Below are 5,676 nucleotides of genomic sequence, written 5' to 3'. Positions count from 1 at the left end.
TTGTTCTCATCTAATTCTCTGGAGGACCAATGTGTTTACCCATATGAATGTCTCACGAGCACAATTATTACAACGAAAATTATCATGTTTGAGTGGAAACTTTCTTTTTTGCCTACAATGAAATTGATTCAAGACGACAAAAGATATTTTCCGGGGAATATGTAACTTTTCAGCAGAACTAATTTTTTCAGAATTATAATTTTTTTGGTGGACTATTACGGTGTTATTTACGTTTTTATGGGGTAAATGGGCCACGATTCAGGTTTTGTGAATTGAACGGCTCGTCGTGTCCTTCGATACTTATCCACTCTGAATTTATCATGCAGAAAAGAAAACTTGATTGACTGGTAGTCTATCGAGCATAATATATCGCAGTTAAAGATCTCACTTGAAACAGGAATGAAGGCTTCATGCACGAGCGCTTTCGAGGATATATCCCGAAGTACTTTTTCAAAGAATTATCAAAGAAAGTCATTATATACAGAGATTATAATCTTGATGTAACAGATATTAACGTAAATCGAAAATTATTGAGATAATTTAGTCGTCATCGCTATCGTTATTTATTTTCATTGCACTCTTAGCTTATTTCTTCAGATACTTCATCTTGCGAATAACTTATCTTGGGAATTTGAGGAATTTTTATCGATACTATTTCTTCGAGATAAGTTTTTGCCTGCGTACGAACAAACTACTTATCGCATGGAGAAAAACTTCAGAAAAAATTACGTGACAAAATGTAAAAGTGATGGGAAATGCACTTTTGAACATTTTTACGTAAAAACTCAGTCAAAATCTGAAGCGAAAAATAATTTTTCCCTCTTATGGATATCCAAGTACTTTATTACTTAACCTTCGTAGGTTTGAATTTTAATCTCGATATTGAACTGTTAGAAAACATTTTTAAAATCTCAAAAAAAACTAGAAAGTTTACCCTTGGAGAAAGATTGATGAAATAATTAAAAAATTGTAATTTTTGAACATTACGAGCATTTGCCATGAATAATTTTCTATTATTCATATTCAGAATTTTACCATAAATGGATTTCATGCCTAAAAAATTAAGGTTTTCGAAAGTTTAAACAATTGCAATTATTCATTTACCATTTAACTGACAAATTTCATGATTAAAAATGGTTGAAGCTATAGTGTGGTCTCTATCAAATTGTAAAAGATACTTGGATATCCTCAAGTTCTGGAAATTTTATTCATTGAAAAGTATTTTTTACTTATTAAAACGTATTTTTTACGTGACACTCCATAAAAATTCACGCGAAGAACAGTGATTTCTGCGAATCTGTAGCGATACATCATAATTACGTCAAACATCGTGATTTCTACGTGATTTCCACGATATTTTTTACACAACTTTGAAATTATCATTATTTTAGAGTAAGTTGTGCATCTTGGAGAATGATCATGCAAAATAACAACCAGAAAATGGTCTGCTTGTGTTGGTTTTGGTTGCCAATGAAGAATTATATTAAAATGCAAAAATTTTATCTCCCCCTTTGATCAAATGTGCGCGTGGATTCTGCACTGTATGCTCTCGACTTTATAAACCTCGAAAGCAGACCTAGAAATATATACCCTCCAAAATAAGCATCCTGTACATAATAAATGTTGAATTGATGGATCATCTCAGGTATTGAAGTGCGTGACTTCGATACAAATAGAGTTGGAAATCGAGTTTGAAATGCTGTATTATTCAGTGCAATGGTGAATGGAAATCAGAGTGATCGCTCAATACGTTAAAGAATGTTGAATGAAAATATATTGTTATTTCATTCACTGTAAATTAATAATTCAATTACTGTTTAATTTAAATGGTGAGAACAGATAATAACTGGAAGTGAAAAAGCTAAACTTTGTGAAACTTTTAGCTATGAAAGCTAGGAAAAATTCTCTCGATGTTTTCCAGGATGAGATTTTGTAGCAAAACTACATCTCAAGGTTCGTTTCACCATACGAGACTGATATATTATAGACTCGATGTATTATACTGAAAAATTTTACAAGGAAGAAATGGAGATGTAATCAAATGGATGTCTCACTTAATCGAGTGTGAAATCAGCGGCGACCCAGCTGATTTCAACAGCCCACGACGCCATTCAAGGTTATACGTGTAAAGCGGTTGGCAATTAATTGATTTCTCCCCCTGTGTTAACTTTTGTTCAACACGTGGAAACGATTGAATTTATTTTTATCGCTATTCATGTTTATATCAATCTTTTCGGTTCAACCCACACGAAAATTCCTCGAGAATTTCCATCACACCCGACCAAACGTTTGGACACTCTCGTCTAATGGTTTTCTCAAAATTCCCTGGCGTGATTGATTTAATTATGTGCCTGGACATATTTATTTCTCCATCCGTGGTAATTTATATCAACACTTTTGCCTATTTGGTGTTCCTTCGAGGCGTCAATTACCAGGAAATATTACTCGTGAAATAAGTCTCATACGTCTCAATTTTCGATGGGACTGCCTGATAGGCATTTTGTTTTTTCCTAATTTTTCAATTTCCTCTTCGTTTCAAATTATAATATGAATGGAGAGTAGTAGGGAAATAAATCTCTAAGAAATCGTCTTAAGGATATCCAAGTACTTTGACTATTTTTTCTTCAGTGAAATGCTTTTCTACTTTTGTAGTCAAGCGTCAGAGCTTTCATTTGAACCCTATTTGACCCTAAGTTTACGAATATTTTACAATGAAATTATTGTTTAAACTTTGCAGGTCTAAATTTGAATCTCAATATTGCACCGTTAGAAAACATTTTAAAAATCTGAAAACAAAATTAGAAAGTACTTTTAGAAGAAGATTGACGAAACAATCAATTTTCCACCATAAAATTCATTTCTTCTGAATCGAGTGGTTACTCCCCTACATTTCAGCCTCTGGGGTCAGAATTCAAGGAATTAAATGTTCGGGAAGCCCTTACTCTTCTGTTGGAGGCGGAGCTAGGAAAGAGATCAACAGAGAGAAAGAATCTGCCTGTTTCACTCGCACACGCCGATAGTAATTGTACTGCGCAGTCCCGTCACGCAGAGGGACACACAGATTTCCCAACACATTTACGTTGTCGATGGTGGGGGAAGTCAACTTCTCCGAATGAAATGTTAGGGAACCGAAATGTTAGGGGGTAACCACTGTATTCATATCCAAAATTTTACCAGAAATCGATTGTATACCTAAAAAATAAGGTTTCCAAAAGTTTAAACAGCTGCAATTATTTATTTATAAACAACGAATGTTGAAGAGAGTAATAATTCTGTGCAAAGCGTAATTTGAATGACTCTAAATATTCATGATTTTTTTTCAAATTTATCTCACGCAATTTAATTGACAAATTTGATGATTGAAAATAATTCAATCTATAGTGTGATCTGTACCAAACTGTCAAAAATATTTGGATATCCTTAAGGTACATATATTCCAAGACAACAGCACCCAAAAGTCCTTATGGATTTCCAGAAAAAATTCGAAATGACTTAATTTATTGCATTCTCATGAGTTATTGCGTTTTTCAATCCTCATATATTATTGATGCAGGCAATAATAGCTGTTTGAATCAAATAGGAAATGATTTCAACGAAATTTCCACTTTTTAGAGTTCTTCTTGTTCTAATCGAAATGGCTTTATCCCCTCACTGTGGTGGTTTGTGAGGTACTTCGCCGCAGAAGGCAATGTCCCGCGCCAACTTACGCCGCGACGTGTCTGCGTAATGAAATTTCTACTAGGGAACTCATAACCCCCGTTTGGCCTATGCCCTTCGTGTGAGAAGCCCGCATTTTATTATTTATTATCTTCTAAACTGTGCAGTACAGCTAGCTACAATTTTTTTTTAATAGTTTTCAATAGATGGACTATTGTAAACATTATCCTATTTACTAAAGATGAAAGAAACGTGAAGTTGTTTTATATCGAAATATCTCGAAACTGCCTGACCGCTAATCCTCAATTCTGATTGGTCAATGAGTCACGTGAACTGGTCGCTGAAAAAATCCCCGGTATTTTGAAATTCTTCAAATGCCAAAAAATTTTTCTGCGTTATATTTTTCATTTTTTCATGTGTGAAGTTGATCTTTATATCAAAACATATCTAAATTGCCTAATTGTTGATCATGAGAAAAAAAAATAGTATTTCTAAATTTTTTTAACTCACAAATTATTCTTCATTTCCCAAATGTTAATTTTTTCATATTTATCACACGCCAAAATGATCAATTCTTGCTTCTCAGATTTTCATACATAAATTCTAAACTCTACAAAATTCACGAAAATTCTTCGGTTTCCCAAATAATTCGAAAAAAATCTGTGATCTACGGTTATCTAGAAAACTGAAATTTTGCGAAGAATTCAAGAAATTTTTTCAGTTTTCTAGGAAATCAATTCATAACCCTCCCCTGATTTTTCAACAATTACAGATTTTAATCAGACTATTTTAAAAAGTAAAAAAAAAGAATTAATCGAAGATTAAAAATTATTCATTGATGCTTCACTCTTCATTCTCTTCATTCTCTTAATTCTCTTTAAGTCATTATCAATATTTATAAAACATCTATGAGTATATGAAGTTTAATAAATTCGATTTCTTCATTTTCACAACAAAAAGATAAGCGCGCGTGAAAGCGCGCGCACAGATCTCGTCTATAAAAAACAGGGATACTCTTAAGAAAAACGTGTTGTCTAGGGATATACCTTAATCCATTGCACTTCTTGTCATTTTATAATGGTGTGAATGGGCCACCAGACGTTCCTGATGGCACGCTAACCCCTGGAAAGCCTCTCATTCGCTTCACCCCGACACGTTTCCTGATCTTAGCACTATAATGGATTAATATTTCCAGAATGAATGATTCCCCCCACGTAACAATTGAATGAGAATCGCTAAACCATTAGGGATAAACCACTCACGAGTTCTGTGTGCCAAATATGAAGGAAGATACGAAAACAATGGCAGTGGAGGCCAATTCCGTTAATTTTCATCATTAATGTCCTCCTCTTTCGATGAATGATATTGGATGGCACACAGATGGAATATCAATTCCCATCCAACAAACTGCCGCGGGCTAATTCTCTGACCAATAGAATTATTGAGAGTCATAATCTTTACAATCGAAGGCATAACTCTCATTATATTTCATTCTTGACTTAAATGGAGAAATAATACCAGAAAAATTCTGATGCTAGCACCGTCAATTGAGTTCATTTCAGTTCGCGAAGCGTTCGTGAGACAATGCTTCACGGATTGAGAGACACAAAAACAGAAGAGATTTCGTTGTAAGCGTTTCATTTCTATTTATTTATAGTAAAATTAAATCATCGCGTTTCAAACAATTATTTCAATCATAATAATGTTTTCTCATGTGATGAAATCTAGGGAAAATTGGACTGACCCGAGTCGAATAATTGGACCTGACAAATTCTACTTAGGTCTCTCCGTTCAGAACTGGATAGGTCTTGGGAAGCCTCTTCCCAAGTGCTTCCGAGACCTTTCTACCTCTGGTTATGTCCCACTTCAGCACTTGTTAGGTGTAAGCAGGACTTGCATTCAGACTTTCCAAATCCTTGCCGGTCCCCGTAATTCTATGGGCCTATATTAAATCTGCGTTCATATCCCTATTTACTCATGCGTTATTGAAATAAAAAATGCAATTATTGTTTTTTTTTT

Source organism: Diachasma alloeum, unplaced genomic scaffold (assembly GCF_001412515.2).
Source record: "Diachasma alloeum isolate Michigan unplaced genomic scaffold, Dall2.0 Dall_scaffold_00884, whole genome shotgun sequence".
NCBI classification, from domain to species: domain Eukaryota; kingdom Metazoa; phylum Arthropoda; class Insecta; order Hymenoptera; family Braconidae; genus Diachasma; species Diachasma alloeum.
The sequence above is the reverse complement of the archived record's forward strand: the minus strand, read 5'-3'. Positions refer to the sequence as shown.